Here is a 27,314-nt window from a genome sequence, read left to right on the forward strand (position 1 = left end):
GAAAGCTAAAATTTAAAAATAAGAAATAAATTGGTTAATAAAGTATGATATTATGATAAAATGTCTTATAGTGCAATAATTAAACTATGCTGGAAAAGAATATTTAATATGTGGAAACATGTAAAATAAAAAAACCTAAATAAAAAGTTTTGATTGCAAATATATGATATGAATTTAACTCTTTAAACATCCCTATAATTAAATATATTTACCATGATGGTTAATTTTATGTGTCAGCTAGAACATGGGATGATCATATTAAATTAGATGTTACTTCTCGGCATATCCGTCAGGGTTTTGTGGATGAGATGAGCATTTGAATAATTTTTCTGAGTAAAGTAAATTGCCCTCCCCAACATGCGTAGGTATCATCCAAACCAATGAGGGCCAAAACAGTGGAGGAAAAGGGAACTCTGTCTCTGCCTGACTGCATGAGTTAGGACATCCTTCTTCTCCTGTATTCAGATTCAGACAGGGGTTACACTACTGACTCCCCTTGTTCTCAGGTCTTGGACAGGACTAGAACTAAACCACTGGGTTTCCAGGGCTTCCAGCCTGCAGATGTAGACTGCAGGACTTCTCAGCCTCTCCAATCAAGAGAACCATTTCCTTAAAATAAGCATAGATATAACACACACACACATACACTCTGTTATTTCTTTTCTGTGGAGAACACCAATTTACCAACTATTAATGCTTAGCCACAGAGGAAGGATTTTGAGACATTTTTATTTTCCCTGATTTTTTTTTTAGTTTTCACTTTGACTTGTGAAAGTTTTCATGATACTCATGAATTGTATTTGCAATCAGAAAAAAATAAATAAATGTTGCAGCTATGTAGTGCTCCCCTCAGATCTCCCTCCAAGAACCTGCCATGAGGAGAGCATTCTGCTAATAGCCTCCAGCTAACACATCCAGGATCCACTGCAGCATCTGAACCAAGGCCATGCTCTCCCCAAAAGTCCCCACTAATGACAGAGCCTGATGGGGGTACTAGGACTTGGTCCTTTCTTCCCAATTCAGGACTCCTCTATGGGTAATCTGTGAACAAGCTCTCCATAGGGCTAGCTGAGATTTCTCAGAACTGCTCTGTTATCTGGGACTTTCCTATTCTCTCCTCTTTCCTCCTATTCTCCCTACACAGTCTCAGAGCAGCAGCATCTTCTGAAGGCTTTCCCCACCTGGTCCTTCTTATTCTGTCACTTTTCTTCCTCAGGCTAGACTTAGAATAAAGCTCTTACACTCCCAACTTTATCTTGGACCTGAGATGATGCAATCATAATCCAAAACTGCCGAAGTTAAAATTCCTCAAAGGTGATCTGAACCCAAAGACCCAGACATGTAAACAGTGCCTCCTATCCCTCCTCCCTCCTTTCTCTGGTTTCCTTCCTGCCTCTATCTCTGACTTCAGTGTCTAAAGTCTTATCTGTCCTCAAACTAGGAATAAACTAAGATCAAATAAATTTTTACTATACCATTGATGTCAATCACAAATCTAGCTTCCAAATACTGCTTCTAATATGGAAAAGAGGAAATTACAATAAAGGAATTGATAACATCAGTTCTACCCCTAACATATTGTGGAACCTGGATAAGAATACAAATGGAGATCCACAAAACATACAATACTAAAAATGACACGTCCAGTTAACAAAACTGTAAATAAAATATATCCTCTCCTACTACCCTGAAAAATATACCTTGACCAAACCCTGGGAAAGTAGGTTCAAACTTCTAATTATCAGATTCCTCAAAGTTCCACACCAGTACATAGGGCCACTGAGAAAATGATACCCCCTTCTCTGTCTCCATCCCACCCAAGGCTTATCCCCTCTTCTTTTCCATGCCTAGCCTGTTCTTGCTACCTTACACTCCTTCCACATAGCTACAATCCAAGTCTGCAGGTGTCCACAGATGGACAGGGCTGCCTTCATGAGAAACGACCTAAGTCAGAGGTTCCCCCAAGCCCTGAAAGTGGACTCAGACCATTTAGTTACAGAATTTCAGGGTCTGGGTCCACATAGCCTGGTTCGGAGGCAGGCATAGGTACCAGATGGGTCCACCTCCCAAGCAGGCATATCTCTGTGGTCCTACAGACTCCTAGTCCTTAGAGGGGCAGAGGGCAGGAGGAAGACCAGAAGGGGGCATTATGAGTAATAATGTAAACTAATATCTATATTAGTGTGGGGCTACCATAACAAAATACTGGATACTGAGTGGTAAACAACATAAACTTATTCTGGAGGCTAGACGCTCAAAACCAAGGCATCACAAGGTTGGTTTCTTCTGAAATCTCTCTTCTTGGCTTGCAGATGACCACACCCTCACTGTGTCCTCACATGGTTGTCCCTCTCTCTCTGTTTTCTGTGCCCTAATCTATTCTTCTTATAAGGACACCAGTAAGGTTAGATTAGAGTCAACTCTAATCCTATTTTGCTTTTATTACCTCTTTAAAGGCCCTTTCTCCAAATACAGTCACATTCTGAGATACTGGGGTTCAGGACTTCAACATACAAATTTAGGAGTGGGAGGACACATTTGAGCCCATAACAATACCCAAAGAACAGGCTCCTTTGGTCTGGGTTTAAGGGTGGTACTAGAGATTACTATATAACCTAGAGAATTTCAGATCATGCATGATCAGGGAACCTAGCCCTCACATAGCAATCTCAAACTTCTACAAAATAAAGAGGCAATAGAAAGTTGCAGCTTGAGTGGGATGAAAGGAGTTCCATGAGTCATGAAAATTCACCCTGTGTTTTCAGAGTAAGCATCTTTATTTCTAGCCACCTATGGAATTTACATAAGGGACAGATACAATAAATATGAAAAAAGAAATGAAAAGCCTGAATCACCTTCAATCTTAGAAAAATCACATCCAATCCAGTGCTTATTGTTAAGCACCAATGCCTGAATTTAGTAATATATAAATTATATCCAAACCAAAAGAGCCTTCTGTATATTAGTGTTCAATACATATGTGAAGTTTTGGTTTAATAACAAAAAAAATTTAATATTTGTAAAACAGACTTGCAACTGAATTGTTGAAAGATTACTCAATCATAAAACTATAATATTAATCAAGATCTTAAAATGTTGTTTGTTGTCTAGTCTTTCTCCAATATCCTCATTGAAGTCCCAGAAAGAATATACTCTAAACTTCTTTTAATCTATCCTACTGGTAAAGCCCCTATGAAAATTATAGAGTATAATTTCCCACCACAAATACCATCTCTTAGTGACTCCATTTCTACCCTCTTTCTCCCCACATGACTTCTCCAAAGGTAGGCAGAATTTCCTTCTAATATTTAATAAACCTCACTGCAGTTAAATACCAATTCCTTTTTATTTTCTTCAGCAGAAAATGGACAATAAATAATATCACCTTCTGCTTACAAGATTTTCTTACAGTTGAAAACATTATTAAATTGCTTCTCAGTCTTCAGCCTGATAAGAAAAAGTGAAGTTTCTAGTAATTGTATATATCATGAGGTGTAATCACTGAACAAAACCAGGTATTCAGCAACTACATTTCACCATCTGTAATGAATGCCCAGCTCTACTGGCTTACCCTATCAGAGTTATGGCTTACAAAAAGTCAGCTAGTTGGATCAAAGATCCAAACTTAGAACCCACAAAACAACAACACAGAAATGAAGCAATATAATATAACTTTTCTATGCACACCTTTTTTTTCTTCATGCTAAATGCCTTAGGTGTTATTGTTGAAAAACTTTAAGACTTAAAAATTTTATAGTGTTCAACTAAGAGGAAAACGAGAAAGATGAATGTTGAAGGGTAAAATTAAAAAAGAAGTAGTTAACTTTATGACCAGTAATGATACTGTGGTGAGATTATCAAATCAAACAGATACTGGATAAATAGACCTGAGAGAACACCTCTCTGCTAATGCTTGCTATTAACTCTACAGGTCCAGGCTCCTGGGACAATTACAGTTTTATTCTTAACCCACGAAAGAATAATATTATTAGTGCACTTAAAAATCATCTGAATGCATTTTAAAACTGCATAAACATAAAAAGAACAGAATAAACATGGCAAGAATAGCTAAGAGCCATGAGAACCTCAAAAGTCATGTTATAAGCAGCCCTAACCCCAGGTTCTTCACCACCTAGGAGCAAACATTCCAACTGAAGAAGATTGTTTTTAATTTGGTTTTGTTTATTAATTTTTATTTTGGCTAGGTTTGTTGTGGAATTTTTGGTTTGTTGTTGTTGGGGCGGGGTAGAGAGAAAATAATATAATCAGAACAGAACAAAGAAGCAAGAAGCTCACTACTTGGAACCATCTATCTACAATACATTGCTAACAAATAACAGAAAATTAGGTCTCCCCTTTGCATCCATCCTTGCTTTAAAGAGAAAAGCCTTCACACAAAAATGGGTAAAATATATTTTTTAAAACACACAAAAGACCCCAAATAGCCAAAGCAATCTTGAGAAAGAACAAAGCTGGAGGCAACATGCTCCCTGATTACAAACTCTGTTACTATAGTAAATTAAAACATTATGGTGGGGCGCCTGGGTGGCTCAGTGGATTAAGCCGCTGCCTTCGGCTCGGGTCATGATCTCAGGGTCCTGGGATGGAGCCCCGCATCGGGCTCTCTGCTCCGCGGGGAGCCTGCTTCCTCCTCTCTCTGCCTGCCTCTCTGCCTACTTGTGATCTCTCTGTCAAATAAATAAATAAAATCTTTAAAAAAAAAAAAACCATTATGGTATTGGCATAAAAACAGACACAGAGATCAATGGAACAGAGCAGAGAGCCCAGAAATAAATCCACACATATATGCACAATTAACTTATGACAAAGGACTCAAGAATATACAGTGGGGAAATTCAGTCTCCTCAATAGTGATGCTGGGAAAATTGGACAGTAACATGTGAAAGAATCAAAATGGACCACAATCTTGCAGCACATATAAAAATTAACTCAAAATGGGTTAAATACTTGAGTGTATTTAAGACCTGAAACCATAAAACTCTTAGAAGAAAACACAGGCAGTAAGCTCCTTGATATAGCTCTTGTCCATGATTTTCTGAGTCTGACACCAAAAGCAAAAGCAATGAAAACGAAAATAAACAGATGGGATTACGTCAAACTAAAAGTCTTCTACACATCGAAGAAAACCATCAACAAAATAAAACAACAACCTAAATAATGGGAGAAAATATTTGCAAGTTATATAAGGGGTTAATATTCAAAATGTACAAGCAAGTCATACCACTCAATAGCCAAAAACACAACAAATCAGATTTTAGAAATGGGCAGATCTGCATAGATATTTTCCCAGAGAAGAAACAGAGATAGCCAACAAGTGCATGAAAGTATATTCAATATCATTAATCATCAGACAAAGTCAAATTAAAACCACCATGAAATATCACTTCACAGCTGTCAGATTGACTACTATCAAAAACACAAACAAGTGTTGGTGAGGATGTGGGGAAAAGGAAACCCTGTGCACTGTTGGCAGGAATGTAAATTGGTGCAGACACTATGGAAAACAGCATGAAATTTCCCCCCAAAATTAAAATAGAACTACCATATGATCTAGAAATTCCACCCTGGGTATTTATCCAAAGGAAAAAAAAAATCACTAACTCAAAAAAGATATATGAACCCTCTACATTCACTGCAGCATTATTTACAAAAACCAAGATAGGAAAAAACCTAAGTGTATGTCGACAGATGAATGGATAAAGATGTGTTATCTATGTACAGTGGAATATTATGGAGCTATAAAAAGAAATGAAATCTTTCCATTTGCAACAACATGAATGGACCTCAAGGGCTTTATGCTAAGTGAAATAAGTCAGACAGTGAAAGATAAATATGGTATTATGTCTCTTATTCCACAAAAATTATATATATGGAATCTTAAAAAAAAAAAAAAAAAAACACCTCATAGATTGGTAGTTACCAGAAGCAGGGAGTATGATGTGGGAGAAAAAAGTGAAAGGGGTGAAAAGTTTAAATAAACAAACAAACAAGCAAGTAAATAAATAATTTAATGATTAAAAAAGTTTACAAGAGTTCCAAAGTTTATTTCAACCCTGTTTGAGGAACATAACAGGTATGTGATATTTAGCCTGTTATTACATTTCGTCCATTTATTAATTCCTCACATAAGGTCATACTGCAGCAGACAGAGCCAGTTGGTTTCAGGTAATGGGTTTTGACCTGCACTCTGGTCACTCATGGTTTACTTGCGTGAGATAGGGGAAGGAATAGCTCACCTCATAGCTCCTTTAGCTCTTCAACAAATCTAAGGACATCATGTCTTTGAAATGTGGATTTATTTTTTAAGATCCAGATGAATACTTATGTGTTTTTCTGTATCTTTTACATGTATTTGTTTCCATATTTTTATGTATTTTTTCCGTATTTTTAAACTTTCTCACCCTATTTCTGAATCTTAATGTCAACAAAGGTCACAGCTGTGCTCAACATTAACAATCTCAGGTGTCAATATAACAGAAATGTGGATTTTAATAAGGAACTCTTCTTGAGAATGAATTTATTTCTGTTTTCATCCTTGTAAATGAAAGACTCTTAAATAATAAGAATTTTAAATTCAGAGCTAGATTTAAATATAGTGCATAAATTTGCTAGCTACTATTCCCTCACTGTGCCTGTTAGATAGTGTCCACTTTTTTTTCTTAACTTGTAGACTACTGTTGAGCCTAACAGGGAGCAATTTCAATCCTTCCATAATTTTTTTAAAGGATTAAAATCCAAAAAGGATTAAAATCCAAAACTGGTGACTCTGTTTTAAATTCAGAGAGGTCTAACTAGGATGATATTTATCCCTGAATACTAAAAGGATTTGCAAATTCAAAGCAGGACAAACGTCAGCATTTGAGACATTATACTGAATAAAAGAGATGACAGAAGACTGAGGATGAGCAAGCAAACATTTCATTTTCCAAACATATTTTCTGAAAACTACAGACTTCTAAAATTTATTTCCACCACTGGTGAAACAAAAAATAACAACAACCAAAAAATAACAATAAAAACAACCAAAAAGAAAAAAAAATCTTGAACAAATCATAAAAAGGTATGTAAACATTTGCAAGTGTTAATGACGAGGAGCCAGCCTGGCCTTTGAAGAATAAATCATGCAAGTTAACTTAATATTTTTTCTCATTGCCAGACTGGTATAGAATGCTATGTTTGGATTGCAGCAAAACATTTGAAGTTTTTAATGATATACTTACTAATTAGGTGGAGAAATGTGATCTGGATAATATCACAAGTGAGTGATTTAATACCTAAATGAATGAGAATCACAGAGCACTTTAAAGATAAAAGTGGATAATAGATAAAATTCAAATTAAGAGTGGTTAACAGATAAAATTCAGTGTATAACATGATGCTTTCACTACCACGTGAAAGAAAAATTTGACTATCTATTCATAAAATTTGTAAATAAACAGAAATTAGAGAAATAATATGCTTGACAGCATAATCCAGATCCAAAATATGCAGTAGCCTATACTACAAAACCCATTAGGAAGATACAAAAATTTTAAAGGAAAGGTCTAAAATACTACCTACAGATTCCAAAATGCAAATATCCAAATGCAAAATTAGAGAAACATGCCTTAACTTGGTAGTTTGGTTTTTTTGGTTTGTTTTCCAATTCTGCTAAGATTCTTACCAACAACCTCAGGGCAATGCTAACTTCCTAATAACCCAGGGAGGTAAAAAGACAATTCTCTAGACCTTGAACAAGATGCATGCAAAGGACCAGAAGCAAATTATGTTCTTCATGCTGAGAAGCCAGCAAGTAACTTTGGTTAACCAGGGCAGGGAGCCTGAGGTAAAGAGAAACAAGGAAAATAGACCAGAGGAAGGAACTGATGCAAATAGTCTGGGAATAACTGTTAGGGCAAGAACCAAGTAAACAGCAAGAGACTTCAGAACAAAGAAACAATCATCCCAATGCCATCTTAAGTTTATGATTCTTTTGCTGCTCTGTGGCTTACAGACTACACAGAAGGATAGTGGCATGAATCATGCTGAAAATGCTGTCATCACCATACAGGTAGAGACCATCTGAGTAAAGTGAAAACATGAGGTAAACACCTGTCATACTTGAGGAGGCATGTATAATTCTCCCTACTGCCCAGTGTGGTTGGCCAGTTCAAAACAAAACTTTCAATGGAAAAAGTTGAATTCAAGGCATTGTGTGAGGCATTCTGGAAGAAACAAATATAAGCAAGACACATATGGGAAAGTTTTCATGCACATTTAATCCAAGACAGTATCTGTTGTGTTCAATGAATAGGACAAACACAGTACTAGACACATTCAAAAGATAGCAAGCTCCTTCTGGCTGGGTTTATGAGAAAACTTTCTTGAAGCAAATGGCATTTAGCAAGTTAAAGTTAGTAGCATGGGCTTTCCCCAAATACAACAGCCCTCAAAATACAGAAAACTGTATACTTGGCTTGATCTCTTCAATTTGCCCTTCAGATCCTCTTCCAGCCTCATCTCTTCCCTGGGAAACTGGCCTGTGGGGATTGCTGCAAGCTTCCAGTTGGGTTCAGTCAATCTGAGGCACCAGCAGGACAGCAGAAAGCAAGAGACTTATGAGGTCAGAGTCTCTATTGTTCTAGTTCCTCCCCGCCGGCCACCCAGATTATGTGTGTCTGCCTCTCAAAAGCCAGCTCCTGTCATAGGGTCCTTTTTATACAGCTCTCTCAACAAGTTCATGAGTCACTCTCTCCCCTTGCCCTTTTAGCCCTGCCCACAGCTTTATATATTGTCCTTTCATGAAACTCTGCTCAGTTACCCAGTTTGAGTGTGGCATCTCTTTCCTGCCAAGACCCTGGCACATACAGGAGCTTTTGGGTCTCATATTCATATTTCTAAGCTGAAGACTCTTATCAAGTCTTAAAATAGGAGTCTGTGAATGGAGAATGAGATAGGAATTCAAGACCCAATCTGACTATAAAGGACTTTAGAAAGGAGATGAGTTTAAGCAATTGGCAGAAAGAGGCACAAGGTCTTGCTCTTTCCAGCATCATTAGTATGCATGCACACTTGTGTATGCATATTCAGAATCAGAAGGACAGATGTGAAATGTGAAATGCACTACCTCAATAAGATAAACAGCCCTTAACTTTGCACAACTGCACCAAGTTAATGACGAATTAGTACTCTTTACTCACCCATGCCTAAGAAGTATGATCCCATTACCCAGCCTCAGCTGTTGGCACCACCCATATCCAATGGCTCCTCGCTATTAACTGCCCCAGTGAAGCCTCCAAAAGACCAAGCAAAAGCTTCTGACTTAGGTAATAAAAATGAAATAAAGTAGGATTTGCCACTTGGTGGAATCTGCTGTTTGCTTTACTAAAATGTTGTAAAGGCAGACTCAACATTATTAGTGATATTCCTTAGATTAGGCAGATCCATGTGTCTATTTTCTTACTATGTTTCTCTCCTTTTTCTCACTCCATCTGGTCTCACCCTTGTCTCTCAGCAACCAGAGACTCAAAGCTGTGCCTGCAAGAGATTCCACAGAATTTGGAGAGAGCAGACAAGGCTCACATAACTGCACAGCACCACCAACAATTTACAATTAAGGATTAAACCACCCTCTACCATTTCCAACTTAGAGGAATTTTTCAATGATTGTGTCTTCCCAGGCCCCAGCCTCCTATCAGTCTGCAGTCTCCATCCTCTTACCCCTCTGCTCTCTTCCTCTTCCCTACCTAGATTGCTCAGCTCTGAACCCTCCAAATTTGTTTATTTCTTAGTACAGAGAAGTTTAGAAATCTCTCTATGCTTCACTGAATCCCACAAAGCCTTACCTTGGTAATCAAATATCTCTAATAATATAGGTTCCCAAATAAAGACAATTCTCTACCTTTGCTTAGGTTTCTCTCTACCACAACTGTGAACACACTTTATAATGGAATGGATTTTCATGTGCATATTTTAAGAAAACTTGACAAATTCTAATCACTTCCAGCTTACAGACACCATCAGTGTCCATACCATAAGGTTACAGAAAAGATGGAGGAAATACACCATTGGAAACTTCCTTTCCACGATAAGGATTTTTAAATTTTGAGGCTTAAAATACACAGTACAAACCACCAGACTCCCAATCCCTTTTGCACTACAAAGCAAATGCCAGAATTGTTTCACAAGGCAAGCTGACCCTGGCTGGCAGGCACAATCAACACTGCAGACTTTAGAGCTCTTGGTACAGATTTTTGCACACAGTGGGTGCTCAGTAAATATTGCTGGCTGATTGATTCAGGCTCCAGTGATCCAGAGAGCTCACACAGAAGCAACCAGTTTGAAAAAGAAATTGTGTGTGAGTTGCAAGCTAATAACTATTATACAAGCAGAATTCGACTACGGAAAACCAATTCTAGAGTAAATTGAATGCAATTTTCACTTTTTAATTTTCAAACAAGTACTCTTTTGAGGGCTGAACTGTAATCCCTGCAAATTTATATGTTGAAGTCCTAACCCCCAATACCTAGATGGTCACTGTCTTTAGAGATTGTCTTTTAAGAGATAATTAAGTTAATATGAGGTCATTAGTGTAAACCCTACTCCAGTATGACTAGCGTCCTTATAAGAAAAGGTGATTGGGACATAGACATGTACAGAGGGAAGAACATGTGAAGACACTGGGGGAAGACAGCCATCAATAAGCCAAGAAGAAGAGACCAGCCCTGCTGACACCTTGATCCCAGACTTCAAGCCTCCAGAATTGTGCAAATGACAGTACAGACAAAAGGTTGATATCCAGGATCTATAAAGAACTCCTCAAACTCAATACACACAAAACAGATAATCATATCAAAAAATGGGCAGAAGATATGAATAGATACTTCTCCAGTGAAGACATACAAATGGCTATCAGACACATGAAAAAATGCTCATCATCACTAGCCATCAGGGAGATTCAAATTAAAACCACATTATACCAGTTAGAATGATACCACCTTATACCAGTTAGAATGGCCAAAATTAGCAAGACAGGAAACAACATGTGTTGGAGAGGATGTGGAGAAAGGGGAACCCTCTTACACTGTTGGTGGGAATGCAAGTTGGTGCAGCCACCTTGGAGAACAGTGTGGAGATTCCTCAAGAAATTAAAAATCGAGCTTCCTTATGACCCTGCAATTGCACTACTGGGTATTTACCCTAAAGGTACAGATGTAGTGAAAAGAAGGGCCATCTGTACCCCAATGTTTATAGCAGCAATGGCCATGGTCACCAAACTGTGGAAAGAACCAAGATGCCCTTCAACGGACGAATGGATAAGGAAGATGTGGTCCATATACACTATGGAGTATTATGCCTCCATCAGAAAGGATGAATACCCAACTTTTGTAGCAACATGGATGGGACTGGAAGAGATTTGCTGAGTGAAATAAGTTAAGCAGAGAGAGTCAATTATCATATGGTTTCACTTATTTGTGGAGTATAACAAATAACATGGAGGACATGGGCAGATGGAGAGGAGAAGGGAGTTGAGGGAAATTGGAAGGGGAGGTGAACCATGAGAGACTATGGACTCTGAAAAACAACCTGAGGTTCTTGAAGGGGCGGGGGGTGGGAGGTTGGGGGAAAAATGTGGTGGGTATTAGGGAGGGCATGTATTGCATGGAGCACTGGGTGTGGTGCAAAAACAGTGAATACTGTTACACTGAAAAGAAATTAAAAAAAAAAAATTCTAGGGGATTCATGGACCTTTTTGATCCCAGACCATAATTAAGATTCTCTGTGTGTTGTACCAAAAACTCTCAAAAGATATGCATGAAAAATTTGCTTGACTAGTCCTGAGAGTTCTACGATTGGTATACCCAAATCTCCAGTGATTGGTATAAGAGGTATGGTCATTATCTTTGCAACCAAATAATAAATAATACATTAAATGTTTAATTATGTAACATTTTAAAATTTCACAAAGAAAAGTAAGAAACTAGGAAACAAACCTTGAATATAAATTTGATTCAAAATTATAGTAAAATAGGGGCACCTGCCTATCTCAATCAGTAGAGCATGCAACTCTTGATCTTGGGGTCATGAGTTCAAGCCCCACATTGGGGGTAAAGTTTACCTTAAACAAAATTTTTTTCATTACAAAATTATAGTAAAATAATTGTGAAAAAATAACTTATTGAGCAAGTTGAATATGCTTAAATATTTCTCCAATCTAATACTCAAGAAAATATTTATTGATGTTGATATTGATACTGAAAGTATTGAGTATATACCAATATTGAAATATTGATATTGATCGGGAGTTTTGAAAAAAGTGAAGAAAACATCCATGCAAAAATGAATTGAACTAGAAAAAATATACTCTTTTTGAATTATAATATTATATGATTTGTGTCAATAAAGGAGTTTCCACCGAATAAAAGAGAAGAAACCTGTCTCCCCCAAAACAGATTATGAGGTAAGATAGCTCATGACTGTCATGAAGTGTTGGAGCAGGGGACAGTCAGTTGTTAGGGGTGAAAATATTCTGGTGGGGAACAGGGAGTTGAACTATATGTCTCAAACACCTACACTTTACTAATAAGAGAAATGTTAACATGCAAAATAAAATTCCACTGCAGAGTGTACTATGTCTTAAGAAAGACAAATTGATAGAGGAATTCAAAGAAAAGTGCTGCCTTTTGTATGTGAACTTCTAACTCTGAGTTCCCTGAATCCCTTTACTTTGTTTCCAGCTGATCACAGAGGTGAAGGGGCAACATAATCAATTCAAGGTTACCTCTCAGGGAGCACAAAAGGGGCAGCTGCCAACAAAAATCAAACCTGCTGCTTTCCCACATAAGCCAGACAGGAAAGCAACTAAAAACCCACATCCACTTTTTTAGAGGAAGGAGAAGGAAGGAACCATACAGGCACCATCAGCCAGCCACCAGCATGAGCACGCATTTCCACACCTGCGACTGATGAGATCTCCAACACCAAAAGAGGGTTGTTCCTGCCTTTTTCCATTTCATGTGAAGTATTTCTTGTTAATTTTTAGTTTTAAGGTTCACCTTGAAAGATAGCTTATTCCAGAATATTTTTAACATATATACCATAAACGTTCAGAAATAGAGTTCCTCCTTAAAAAAAAAATGAAAATTTTCCCCATAAAAATTTATAATAGTTTGAATATTTTAGACCAAAAAATTTTAAGTCTTTGGCACTAGAAAAACTACCACATTAAAAAAGCAGTTTTTTCTATTTTTAAAAAATGCATTTGCAGATAAATATTACCTATCAATGTCTACTAAATGCCAGAGATGGTTTTTTTCTTAATTTGTAGAAGTGGAAAGATATGTGTTAGTGAGTCATTTAATTACCTTATCAATATAAGCTAACATTTATTGAGCCACATAATGTGCCAAGCACTTTACATGCTTCATAGCATTTATACTTCACAATGGCCCTAGGAGGCAAACAGGATTAAGTCAATCGGAGAAAGACAACTATCATATGATCTCCCTGATATGAGGACATGGAGAAGCAACATGGGGGGTTAGGGAGATAGGAGAAGAATAAATGAAACAAGATGGGATTGGGAGGGAGACAAACCATAAATGACTCTTAATCTCACAAAACAAACTGGGGGTTGCTGGGGGGAGGTGGGATTGGGAGAGGGGGAGGGGGCTATGGACATTGGGGAGAGTAAGTGCTATCGTGAGTGCTGTGAAGTGTGTAAACCTGGCGATTCACAGACCTGTACCCCTGGGGATAAAAATACATTATATGTTATTAAAAAAAAAAAATTGGGGAAGGGGAGGCGAACCATAAAAAAAAAAAAAAAAAAAAAAAAAACTCCATTTTGCTGATGAGACAACTGCAGCACAGAACAATTACGTAATCTGCCCAGGATTACACATCAAATTAAGAGGTAAACCTACAATTTACCTCTGATTCCAAAGCACATGCCCCCTATGATATTCTGTTTAATTCTTCCCAGTCTTGGCTTGCTTGGTGTTTTTGTTTGTTTGGTTGGTTTTTTGTTTCACTTTCAGGAGGTGAGGGCCTAGGCCACCTATGGGGTTTTTAATAACCATAACAGAGTAGCTTTGAGAAAGTAGTTAAAAATTAGCAATATGCAGCCTAAAGATACAAGCAAAATAATACATGACACAAAAGCGAATATACAGAAGCAAATCGTTTTATAATATGGGAATCCCATTACTTTCCAATCAAGCACTTCTTTTTTCAGCCTTCCTCAAGTACTATGCACTGAGCCACACTGCACTCCTCAAAGCATGGCACTCACGCAACCACCTCCATCCTGAACACTCCACAAACTGCTCTGTCCATTCTTCATGAGTAGATTATGATGATACCGTGACAAAGCTAAAGAAAGGCACTTCGGACTTCTCTGTAAGAGGAGGGTTCTCTGGTTCTCCTCACTGCCACCCACCAATCTTCGGGACACCATTCATCAACAGTGAGCTCCTTCTACTGTGGCTGGACCATGACAGCTAATTTTACTCACAATCATGATTCTCAACAACACCCGCTCGAAGTGCATAATTTGATCTTACAGTAGTCCTCCTTTATCTGGGGGGAGCCATCCCTCCAGTGGATGCCTGAAACCACAGATAGTATTGAACCCTATATATACAGTGTTTTTCCTATACTTACATAATTAGAATGAAGTTTAGTTTATAAAGTAGGCACAGTAAGAGAGTAACAACAATAACTAATAATAAAATTGAACAATTTTAACAATGTAAATGTAATTTCTCTCTCTCTCTCAAAATACCTTATGGTACTATATTCACCCTTCTTCTTATGATGTGAGATGATAAAATGCCCACATGATGAGATGAAGCATGGTGAATGCTGAAGGCACTGTCACATAATATCATGCTACTATTGACTTCTAATGATTCATCATAAGGAGGACTGTCTGTTTCTTTTTTTTTTAAGATTTTATTTATTTATTTGACAGACAGAGATCACAAGTAGGCAGAGAAGCAGGCAGAGAGAGAGAGGAGGAAGCAGGCTCCCTGCTGAGCAGAGAGCCCGATGCAGGGCTGGATCCCAAGACCCTGGGATCATGACCTGAGCCGAAGGCAGAGGCTTAACCCACTGAGCCACCCAGGTGCCCTGGACTGTCTGTTTCTATGGTTGACCTCAGGTAACTGAAACTACTGAAAGTGAAACCATGGCTAAGAGGGGACTTCAGGCATACCTCAGAGCTATCGCGAGTTCACTGCAAGAAAACCAGTATCACAATAAACCAAGTCAAACAATTTTTTTGGTTTCCCAGTGAATATTAAATTTATGTTTACACTATGCTAGTAAGCCTATTAAGTGTGCAGTAGCATTATGTTTTTTAAAAAAATTAATTTAAAAAATACCTTATTGCTAAAAATATTGCTATCATCTAGGCTTTCAACAAGCCATACTCACTGATCAGATAACCATAACAAATATAATAATAATGAAAGTTTTTTTTTAATTTTTTTTTCCGATTTTATTTATTTTTTCAGCGTAACAGTATTCATTCTTTTTGCACAACACCCAGTGCTCCATGCAAAACGTGCCCTCCCCATCACCCACCACCTGTTCCCCCAACCTCCCACCCCTGACCCTTCAAAACCCTCAGGTTGTTTTTCAGAGTTTGAAATATTTTGAAAATCGCCAAAAGGTGACAGACACAAAGTGAGCAAAAGTTGTTGGGAAAATGGTGCCAATTGATTTGTCCAACACAAGGCTACCAGAAACCTTCAATTTGTGAAAAAATGAAATATCTAAACAGTGCTATGACGTGAAGCATGATAAAACAAGGTATGCCTGTATTACATTCCATTCATTCACTGAAACTTACAAATGTTTCTAACTTGGAGTTCTGGTTACTGCCTTATTCCCAATGGTTTTGAGGATCATCTAAAAACCACTCCAATATTACCTTTACTTATTGTTCATTATGGTCTTGATGTATAATTATATTTTCAGCTTAGTTCCTTCTGATTATTTCTGATTCTTTTTTTCCTTCTCTTTATTGCTTGAATCCATACTCATATTTCTTTTTCACTGTATCCTAAAGCAAAGTCTCACTACATTCCAATTCTTATAAGACTAATGAACAAATGTTTTTCCTACACAGATTTTCTACTAAATTTAACCCATATAAATAAACATGCAAAAAACTGGTATACTCTTGTGCAAATTAAAATAGCCAGAATACTAGTCAGAATGTGCCCTAAAGAAACCCAAAAACATTATTCAGAAAAAAATAGCTAAAGTCCTTCCATGTAAAAAAAACTGATGCTGTCATTCACCCTCGACAATAACATTTAATTGGACATGTTGAAAGATGACATATGCTAGGTTTTTTTCAAGGAAGCCTGCAGATCTTTTCTTGGCTTGAAAGGTATATTTTAAGGAAAGAAAAACTTTAATAACATAGGTTAGCCTTGGACATAAAGGTAGGCAGGAATGTGGCAGAGACACAAAGGGGAACAGAAAAAACAAAGGGCCCAGTTAAGCAGTCATACAAAAATTTTGACACAATAATACAAAAGCCAATTACAAAATGACAGGCATCTAAGCCATCATGCTTAGAATCACGTTCTGTCACTGATATCACTTTATGCAAGCAGTGGTTAATACTCACCCTCCATAAATTATGGGATACCCCAAGCACATACGTGATGGCAAGTGGCAAGAAACTAAAAGTAAATATATTCATCAAGTCTATAAACCTGAGCCAAAGAGGAACAACAGCCATTTGTTGAGGCTCACTAAATAAGAAGACATATTCCCCAATACTGAACTTTTCAAATTACATATCATCAAATATAGTGCCATGATCCTCCAATTGCTCAGACCAAAAACTTTGTACTTCTATCAATTGACCAGCAAATCCTATGATACCTACTTTCAAATTGTATGCTGAGTCCCTTCTCCTCATCTACACCACTACCTATCTCCTACCCCATTCCAATCCACTTCCATCTCTTCTCTGGATTATTGCAATAACCACATTCCTAAATATTCTCTCTGCTCTCACTCTTACACCCAACAATCTGTTCTCAACTGGGTAGCCAGAAAAGTCCTTTTAAACATAAGTAAGATATCACTTTCTGCTCATCATTTCAACAGCTTCTCATTCCATTCATACTAAAAGTCGCAAGACCCACCATGACGAAGAGTGTCTACGTAATTTGTCCACCCTCAGCTCCACCACCACTTTTCTGGTCTCTTTTTCATGCTCTCCTACTCCATTCCAGCCACACTGGCTGCCTAGCTCCTCTGCCAACATTCTAATTCCTTCCCATCCATATTAGTTATGGTTCTCTAGAGAATAGAACCAATAGGATATATATAAGAGGAGATTTATTCTAAAAATTGGCTCATGCAATTCTGGAGACTGAAATTCCACAACTTGCTGTCTGCAAGCTGGAGAACAAGGAAACCCAACAGTGGTGTATTCAGTCTGAGTCCAAAGCCCTGAGAATGGGAATGATGTAGTTTTGGAATGTTGGTGAGGTCCAGGGCCAACCACCAAGAAAGAATTTCTTGAGATGTTTTTAGTGCAAAAAAAGGTGATTATAGCCCAAGGACAGGTCCGGTGGGCCAAAGGAGTTGCTGCACTGGGGTTGTGAGGAATGGCTGATTACAGACTTGGGAGTGAGGGAGGTAAGGAAAAAGGGAGATTTTCAAAAGGACTTTGATATGCCAAAGAAGACTCTCAAGATATTGGAGGCCTTGCTATTGCCAAGCTAAGATTGTTTTTCTTTCTTCTAGGAATGCATTAACATTAAGACAGTTGGGAGTTGAAACAGCTTCTGGAGAACAGGTATTATTTCTTCTTTGAATGTTTGGTAGAATTCCCCAGGGAATCCATCAGGGCCTGGACTCTAGTTTTTTGGGAGGTTTTTGATCACTGTTTCAGTCTTGTTACTGGTTATTGGTCTTTTCAAGTTATCAATTTCTTCCTGTTTCAGTCTTGGTAGTTCCCAGGTTTCCAGGAATGCATCCATCTCTTCCAGGCTGTTTAATTTATTGTCATATAGCTGTTGATAATAATTTCTGATAATCGTATTTATTTCCTTGATGTTAGTCATGCTCTTTCCCCTTTCATTCATAATTTTATTAATTTGGGTCCCTTTTCTTTTCTTTTGGGTAAGTCTGGACAGTAGTTTATTGATCCTATTAATTCTTTCAAAGAACCAGGTTCTAGTTTCATTAATGTGTTCCACTAACTCATTTCTGCTTTCTAATTCATTCATCTCCAGTCTAATCTTAATTATTTCCCTCCTTGTGCCTGGGTTAGGTTTAATTTATTGTTGATTCTCCAGATCTTCAACTATTCTTCTACACCATACACAAAGATAAATTGACCTATCAATTGTCCTACTGGGTATTTACCCCAAAGATATAAATGTAGTGGAAAAAAAGGGCCATATGCACCCAATGTTCATAGCAGCAATGTCCACAATAGCAAAACTGTGGAAAGAGCCAAGATACCATTTATCAGATGAATGGATAAAGAAGATATGGTCCATATACACAATAGAATATTACTCAGCCATCAGCAAGGATGAACACCCAACTTTTATAGCAACATGGATGGAACTGGAGGAGATTATGCTGAGTGAAATAAATCTATCAGAGAAAGTATATTATCATATGGTTTCAGTTACTTGTGGAACATAAGGAATAGCACGGAGGACATTAGGAGAAGGAAGGGGAAATGAATGGGAGGAAATCGGATGGGGAGATGAACCATGAGAGATAATGGACTCTGGGAAACAAACTGAGGGTTTTAGAAGGGAAGGGGTGCAGGGATGGCTGGGCCAGGTGATGGGTATTAAGGAGGGCATGGATTGCATGCAAACAATGAATCATGGAACACTACATCAAAAATTAACAATGTATTGTATGGTGACTAACATAAAATAAAAAATAATAATAATAATTTACTTCTTATTAAAAAAAAAGACAGTTGGCAGATTCTTGGAGAAATATTATACTCTTACAAGTCCTTGTCAGTAGGCTACGGGTCATAAAGAAAGTTAACTTTACATTTCCTTCTGCCTCTGTTTCCCACATCACCATGGAAGGGAAGGTGATGTTAGGACTCTGGGAAATTGAGCTATGGGTCTCTGGGAGTTAGTTTATTCATAAGAATGCTTTTTCCTCAGCTTCTGCCAATGGCTACATCTTATATAATTATAGTCAAGTATCAAAACTAGGAATTTTACAAATAAAGCTATTATAAACCATTATATACAGATTTTTGTGCAAATAGTTTTCATTTCTCTGGGATAAAAGCCCTGGACTACAATTTCTGTGTCATATGGTAAACATATGTTTAGATTTTTTAAGAAACTGCCATACTATTTTCTAAGGTGGCTGAACCATTTTACACTCCCACCAGCAATGTATGGCAGATTCAGTTTCACAGCATCCTGGGCAGCATTTAGTATTGTCATATTTTCAAATGTAACTGTTCTTATAGGTATGCAGTTGTATCTCATTGTGGTCTAAATTTGCATTTCCCTAATGGCTAGTGATGCTGAACATCTTTTCATGTGTTTATTTGTCATGCATACATCCTCTTAGTGAAATGTCTTTTCATGTCTTTTGCCTATTTCCTACTTCAATTGTTTGCTTCTTATGTGAATTTTCAGAATTCTTTATGTATTCTAAAAACTGGTCCTTTTTCCAACATAAGGTTTACAAATATTTTCCCCTGGTTTAAAGCTAATCTTTTAGACTTCTTAATGATGTCTTTTACATTAAAAAAAAAAAAAAAGTCTTTAATTTTGAAGACATGCAATTTATTGATTTTTGTATTTTATGGATTGTGGTCTTTTGCGCCATGTCTAAGAACTTTTCACCAAACTCTAGATCCAAAATATTCTTCTCCTATGCTATCTTCTAAAATTTGTATGTATTAGCTTTTGCATTTATATTTATGATGCACTTTGGCTTAATTTTTGCATAAAATGTGGGATTTAGTTCAAGTTTTTTTGTTTTTATTTTTGTCTATGAATAGAAAATTGCTTTAGCACCATCTGTTGAAAAGATTGTCTTTCCTTCACTGATGTGCTTTTGCACTTTTGTCAAAAGTCAGGTGGCCATACTTTGTGTGTCAGTTTCTGGGTTCTCTATCTGTTCCACTGATCTATGTGTCCACCTCTCTGCCAATACCACACAGTCTTGATTACTGTTAATAGATCATAAATCTTGACTTTTTCTCCCACTTTATTCTTTTTCAAAATTGTTTTAGCTATTCTATTTCCTCTATCTTTCCATATAAATTTTAGAATAATCTTGAGTGTATCCGCAAAAAAATCTTGTTGGGATTTTTAATACTTGTATATCAATTAGAGAAGAACTGACCTCTTTATTATACTGATTCTTCTAATGCATGAAATTGTCATATCTTTCCATTTATGTAGACCTTCTTTGATTTCTTTCATCAGCATTGTGTAGTTTTCAAAATAAAGGCCTGCAGATGTTTTGTTACACTTACAAATAAGTATTTCTTTCTTTTTTGAGTGATTGTAAATGGTACTGTAATTTTAGTTTCAGTGTCAATACTCATTCATGATAAACTCTCAGAAAACTAGGAATAGAAGGAAAGTTCCCCAGCTTTAAAGAACATCTACAAAAAAACCCTTAGCTAACATCACACTTAATAGTCAAAGACTGAATGTTTTCCCCTAAGACAGGGGACAAAGCAAAGAATACTTTAACTACTGTTACTCAGCATAGTATGGGAGGTTTTACCCAGTACAATAAGCAAGAAATGGGAACAAGGGGCTTGCAGGCAGAAAGGAAGAAATAAAACTGTCCTTATTTGCAAATGACATAATGGTTTACAAGAAAATTTCAAGGAATCTATTTTTAAAAAAAAAATCCTACAACTAGTGAGTTCAGAAAGGTTTCAGGATACAGGATCAACATACAAAATCAATTACATTTCTGTGTAATAGCAGTGGGCACACTCTCTCCTACCTCCTTTTGGAAGCAAAGACTTGAATTTTTATAGCCCCATCTGTCCCTAAGGCTCTGTTCATTTTTTTCATTTTCATTTTGTTTTCCTCTGTTGTTCAGATTGGATCATTTCTATTGTTCTACGTTCGAAGTCACTGATTTTTTTTTTTCACTGTCTTCTCCATTCTTCTATTAAGCCTATCCATTGAATTTTTATTTGGCTTTTTTTTTTTTTTTTAGTTCTAAAATTTCCATTTGGCTCTTTTTTATATCTTCTATTACTTTGCTAATAATTTCCATTTTTGTCCAGACCTTCTATTTTTCAATGGTTTCAAGTGTATCTGTAATTGTTCACTGAAGCATTTTATGATGTCTTTCTTAAATTCATTGTCAAATAATTCTAACATATTTAACATCTTGATGTGGATTATCTTTTCTCATTCAGTTTGAGTTCTTCTTGATTCTTGGTATGATGAGTGATTTCCTATTGAAACCTGAATATTTGGGGTCTTATAAGCATCGGGATCTTATTTAAATCTTTTTTAGCAACTTTTTAAAAAGATTTATTTATTTATATAAGAGTCGGGGAGAGAGAGTACACAAGCAGGGGAAGGGACACAGGCAGAGAGGGAAGCAGACTTCCTGCTGAGCAGGAGCCCCATGCAGGGCTTAATCCCAGGACCCTGAGATCATGAACTGAGCCAAAATCAAGAGTTGATGCTTAACCAACTGAGCCACCTAGGAGCCATAGCAACTTTCCTGTGATACCACTCCATTGCATGAAAGGGGGCATCACTTCAGTACTATCAGGCAGTGATGGATACACAAGTTCTTCACTCAGCCTCTGTTGGAACCTGAGGGTGCTAGGTGTTCTTGATACTGCTGGACAGAGTGGGAATTCAGGCTCCCACTAGGATGATACCCTGGCTGGGAGGGTAAGGGGTGCCATGTCACTGCTCCACTGACACAGCAAGCAAGGGAGGAGGGATTCACTGTGCCCAGCAGGGATGAAAGTCTGTTTCTCACTCAGCCTTCTCTGACACCCCAGCAGGAAGACTGGGGCAACTCCTACTATCTGGCAAGGGTGGAAGTCCAAGGACTCTACCCAGTCTTCACTGGAAGGAGTCATCACACAGCTGCAGTTTTCTTCTGTGATATTTGGCTGGAGGAGATCATTTATTCTCTACATGTTTTCTGCCTTTCTAGACTGCCTCTTCCTTCATCCTTTAGTGAGAGAGAACAAGTTTTTCTTAGGCTTTGTTTTGCTTTGCTTTTTGTTTGGGCTTTGTTTTATTTGTTGGGTTTTTGGATTGTTTGGATTTGGGGGTGGGGACTATTTGGTTTGTTTTGCTTTTAATTTTATTTGGGTCTGGCCTATTGGCATTCTAACATGTAAAGCTTCTCCAGGACCCAGTTTGGGATACACAAGGCAAAAAGAAAACCCAAGGAATTCACCACTGTGTCGTTCCTTGGTCTCAAGATACATAGGCAGTTTATCTTGTTCCCTCTACCTTTCAGGGTCTTCCTATGTTTGTGTTATATTTAAGTCCAGAGTTTTTAATTGCCCTGAGAGGAAGAACTACAGAAAAATTAAATCTATACCATTCTCCCTCAAGTGAAACATCCTTAACTTTTTTATAAAAAAAAAGAAAATATAGAAGAAAATGAAAAATAGTTTACTATAGCCAAACTCAAAATTCCCACCATTTATCTATTATTGAATTTTACTTTTATTTAATCATCAATAATTACTGAATTCATCTATCACTAAGTACCTCTTAATGAAAAACATGTTTAGGAGAAAATAGCCTCTGTTATACCAGCTTTGGAAACACAAACCTGTGAAACCTGTGAAGTGATAACAAATATTACCCTATATGCAGTAAAGAACATCAGGTTTTAAGATTATTGAGTTATTAAGTCAAATTATTCTTAGCTATTTCTGCCTTAAATTAAATATTTTTAAAAGTGTAGTCTATACATTATCATGAGATGTTAAATTTTCTAATTCTCTAAGCATATAATCCCCTCAGAGATCATAATGCTATAATTAGCATTATCCTAATATGATATATATATATTGAGATATATATATATATATATATATCACAGTGGCTCATATTGTTCTTAATTCTAAGATATTTTAATTTTCCCCATAATTCTAAGCTCTCTGCTGAAGATGGCCATTGAAACACAGATTTTCAGAATTGGAATAAATCTTATATCTTAATTATTGATCTACCTTCTACTCACTTTCCAAGAGTTTCTCTGCTAAAACTGAGAAACCTGGAGTCCATACTTGGCAGACACTGTAAATCACACTCCTCACTATATGGATTTAAAATATGCTGGCAAAAATGGCCTTCAAATTCTGCTTCTTTACCATACTATCACCTACCCTCTCCTTTTCCACTGAGAGGTTGCCAATCCAAATTACAAAACAGGTGAGGAAACTTTCTCTACTACAGATCCAAGACCGAAAAGATTAGCAAAGCTAAATTCATTATTAACAAGATTGGGAGAGGGGGGTAGGAGGAGAAAGGGGGAAGTGACTGCCTCATCAAACCATGGACAAGAAGTTGGAAAGTACTGCCTTTTCATATGCAAAAAGTTCTTCCTATCTTTTTTGTTAAGATATTACTTATTTATTTGGGGGGTGGGGCAAGCACAAGCAGGCAGAAGGGCAGGCAGAGGGGGAAGCAGACTCCCCACTGAGCAGGAAGCCCAACATAGGACCCGATCCCAGGATCTAAGCGAAGGCAGACACTTAACCGACTGAGCCACCCAGGCGTCCCAAGTTCTTCCTATCTTGAATAATTTTTGCAAATATATTCTACTACTAAACCAGATACTGAAGACATAAATGTGTATCTTTCTTGTACATGGCAATAGTCTTTCATATACTGTATTTCTCAAATTGGTCTGTAAGTTTCTCAAAGGTAGAAGTCATGCCCTACTTCCTGTGAATCTCTAAGCTCCAATCCAGTGTCAAGAATATAGGGATGTTCCTGCTGGGTATTTACCCCAAAGATACAGATGTAGTGAAAAGAAGGGCCATCTGTACCCCAATGTTTATTGCAGCAATGGCTACGGTCACCAAACTGTGGAACCAAGATGCCCTTCAACGGATGAATGGATAAGGAAGATGTGGTACATATACACAATGGAGTATTATGCCTCCATCAGAAAGGATGAATACCCAACTTTTGTAGCAACATGGATGGGACTGGAAGAGATTATGCTGAGCAAAATAAGTCAAGCAGAGAGAGTCAAGTATCATATGGTCTCACTTTTTTTTGTCACTTTGCTCACTTTTGTGGAGCATAACAAATAACATGGAGGACATGGGGAGATGGAGAGGAGAGGGAGTTGAGGGAAACTGGAAGGGGAGATGAACCATGAGAGACTATGGACTCTGAAAAACAACCAGAGGGTTTTGAAGGGGCGGGGCGGGGGGGGGGAGGTTGAGGAACCAGTGGTGGATAATAGGGAGGGCACGTACTGCATGGAGCACTGAGTGTGATGCCAAAACAATGAACACTATTATGCTGTAAATAAACAAATAAAAAAAATAAAATTAAAAAAAAAGAATATAGTGATGTTCAATAAATATTTGTGAATAAAAAAATAAATGTACTTGAAGATCATCTACTCACTACCTCCTTACCAACTTAGATTTCAAGGTCAATTTTTATAATTACTTCCTTAATCAAACACACATATTATAACTCCATGTCTAGTTAAATCCAACACTCCACCTACAACATTTGCTTTAGCACTGAACATAGATAACTATAAGCCATACTTGACATGTCTGATCACTCTCCTTGAAACACTTTCTATACTTGACTTCTGTTATGAACTGAATTGTATAACCCCTAAAATTCATATATTGAAGTGTTACCTCCCATTGTGACTGTTTTTTGAGATAGGGCCTTTAAAAAGACAATTAAGGTTAAATGAGGTCATAGGGGTATACCTTAATGCAACAGGACTGGTGCCATTAGAAGAGATAAAACACCAGAGCTCATCTTTGTATATACACAGAGGAAAGGTGATGGAAAACATAGCCATCCACAGGACAGTAAGAGGGTCCTCACCAGAAACTGAATTTGCCAGAACTTCATCATTGAACTTCTAACCTCTAGAACTGTGAGAAAATAAATGTCTATTGTTTATGCTGTATAGTTTGTGGCAGTCCATTATGGCAGCCTAAGCAGACTAGTACAACTTCAAACACATCACACTGTCCTGGTTTTTGTCTTACTTCACTGGAGACTCCAATTCCATTTCATTTGGTAGTTCCTCCTCAGCTCTCCATCTTTCCATATTGCTGTGCCCCAGTTTCATTCCTCAGAAATATTCCCTTTATAATATATACTTCTTGTTTGGTAATCTGTCTCAACCTCTTGATATTCAGCATTAATTATGTGTTGATGATAACCAAATGTATGTTTCTTGCCCACACCTCTCTCCTGTTATATATTCAGCATCTCAAATTTAACATATTGATCTTCCTCCCACAGCTTGCTTCTGCACATTCTTCTCCATTTCAGTCAGGGGCAAATTCATCTTTCCAGTTGCTCAGACCATAAACCTGGGAGCCATTCCTTGACTCCTCCATTTCTCTTATATAGTACATTCAATGTGTCTGAAAATTCTACTGGTTCAGCCTTCACAATCAAGAACCAAACCACAGGGGCGCCTGGGTGGCTCAGTGGTTTGGGCCTCTGCCTTCGGCTCAGGTCATGATCTCAGGGTCCTGGGATCGAGCCCCACGTCCGGCTCTCTGCTCCGCGGAGAGCCTGCTTCCTCCTCTCTCTGCCTGCCTCTCTGCCTGCTTGTGACCTCTCTCTGTCAAATAAATAAATAAAAATTTAAAAAAAAAAAAAAAAAAAGAATCTAACCATCTCCCATGCCACCTCTATGGTTCAAGCCACCCTCACCACTCATGTGGATTACTACAGGGACCACTTGGTCTCCCTGCTTCTGCAGAGGATTCTCAATAGAGCAGCCAGTGTAACCAGTTAAAACATAAATTTTACCACGGCACTCCTCTAATCAAAATTAACTACAGTAGAGTAGATTTCATTCTTTACAGACACTTTAAGACCAAAATGATCTGTTTCCCACACACCATTCTTTCCCCCACCACATCTTTGTTCTATAATGAAATTTTTGCTCACTTTGCTCTATCCATAAAGAACACTTTGATCTTTTTTCTAAAGAGAGAGCATGCATGAGGCAGGGAGGGGCAGAGGGAGAGGGAGAGAGAGAATCCCAGGCAGGCTCCATGCTCAGTGCAGAGCCTGACACAAACAAGGTGCTCAGTCTCACAACCCCAAGATCATGACCTGAACAGAAATGAAGAGTTGGACACTTAAGCCACCCAGATGTTCCTTTTTGATGTCCCTCTAATATACCAGATATTTTTCACTTCTGAGGCTATGTATTAACTACGGCTTCCTATCCTATAAAATTAAAATAATATTTACCTTGGATGGATGTCATTAAGGATTAAAGGTAATGTATAAAAACTACATGGCACATAACAGACATAGCTCTTAACATGGAAATTAAATTTCCTTATAAAAAGTTCAAAGCCCTATTTTTATTGCAGTTAAATAATCTCAAATATTTTTCTATAAAGAATTTAAAGAGTTTATTTAAGTCATTAGAAATTATATAAACTAAAGCAAAATATAATAAAAATATCTGAATTCTTGGTCTTATCAAGATGCAGAAAGTCAAAAAAAATACTTCAGATACAAAGAACAAACAACAAAACATAACATCTAACAGCAAAAATTATTATCTATAATCCAGTATTCAAGACACTTATCTCCTTGATTTTATATTCTAGGAAAGGGACACTAAGAAAATTCATAATATAAAATTTCTAGTTCATTGTATTTTTTTTCTTTATTTTACTAAAAAAAAAAAAAAGCTATACCTCCTAGAGAATGTGAGAAAATATTTTGGTTAGGTTTTGTTTTTCTGAGACCTGTAACTTCTCACCATGGCATAATCCTTGGAATAAATGCAGACTTAGGAAAAAAAAAAACAGACTTAGAGACAGACCTCCCATCATCCCAGTATGGGCTTTGAGTGAGCCTGAAAAAGCATGGGTTTTCGAATCAGACACATTTATGTCTGAATCCCAGCTGTGATTACATGTAAGATGCTGGACAAGCTGGTAAACCTCTTCAATCTTTGGCTTCCTCATTTATAAAATCAAGACAGGAAATTTTCATGGGTTAAAGAAAATGAACGTGAACTCTCTGGTCCACTAGAAACTCAGGAAATGTCTCTCTTATTATTGTGGAGATTAACTT

Source organism: Meles meles, chromosome 2 (genome assembly GCF_922984935.1).
Source record: "Meles meles chromosome 2, mMelMel3.1 paternal haplotype, whole genome shotgun sequence".
Lineage (NCBI taxonomy): Eukaryota > Metazoa > Chordata > Mammalia > Carnivora > Mustelidae > Meles > Meles meles.